The sequence below is a fragment of the Nannospalax galili genome, unplaced genomic scaffold (assembly GCF_000622305.1).
Source record: "Nannospalax galili isolate Female #2095 unplaced genomic scaffold, S.galili_v1.0 scaffold210, whole genome shotgun sequence".
In the NCBI taxonomy this organism is placed as follows: domain Eukaryota; kingdom Metazoa; phylum Chordata; class Mammalia; order Rodentia; family Spalacidae; genus Nannospalax; species Nannospalax galili.
Window position 1 is genome coordinate 1,902,814 of NW_008329365.1, and position 497 is coordinate 1,903,310.

General features: G+C 44.5%; 1 non-coding gene across 1 annotated transcript; it reads right to left on the reverse strand.

Moving 5' to 3' along the window:
• Window positions 1–412: 412 nt before the first annotated feature.
• On the reverse strand, window positions 413–497 carry LOC115071199. Its single transcript, XR_003850308.1, has one exon. It is a non-coding gene; the product is annotated as a small nucleolar RNA SNORD87 (small nucleolar RNA).

A 497-nucleotide genomic window follows, 5' to 3' on the forward strand; every position in this document is an offset into this window, starting at 1 on the left:
TTAGGTTTGGGGATTTTGGGTTTTTTAGCCTAATTATTATTTTAATATTTATTTTTATGTGTTTGCATGCATTGCCTGCATGTAGGAAGTGCACCTGTGTCATGCATTGCCCGCGGAAGACAGATCCCCTGGAACTGGAGTTATGGACAGTTGTTAGCTGCCATGTGGGTACTGGGATTTGAACCTGAGTCTTCTGCAAGAATAGGCAGTGTACTTAACCACTCAGCCATCTCTCCAGCCCCGTTTTTTGGTCTTTTTGGGTCTCACTGTAGCCCCAGCTGGCCTGGAGCTATATAGACCAGGCTGGCCTTGAACTCACAGAGATCTGCCTGCCTCTGCCTCCTGAGAGCTGGGACTAAAGGCATGTGCCACCATGCCCAGCTGGCCTAATTTTTTTTTTTTTTTTTTTTTTACTGGCACTTCAGTTTTAAGATTACTTCGTCAAAGAAGTCCTCAGTTGGGTAAATGGCAAAAATTTAGGTCGTCATTGTGCTAAT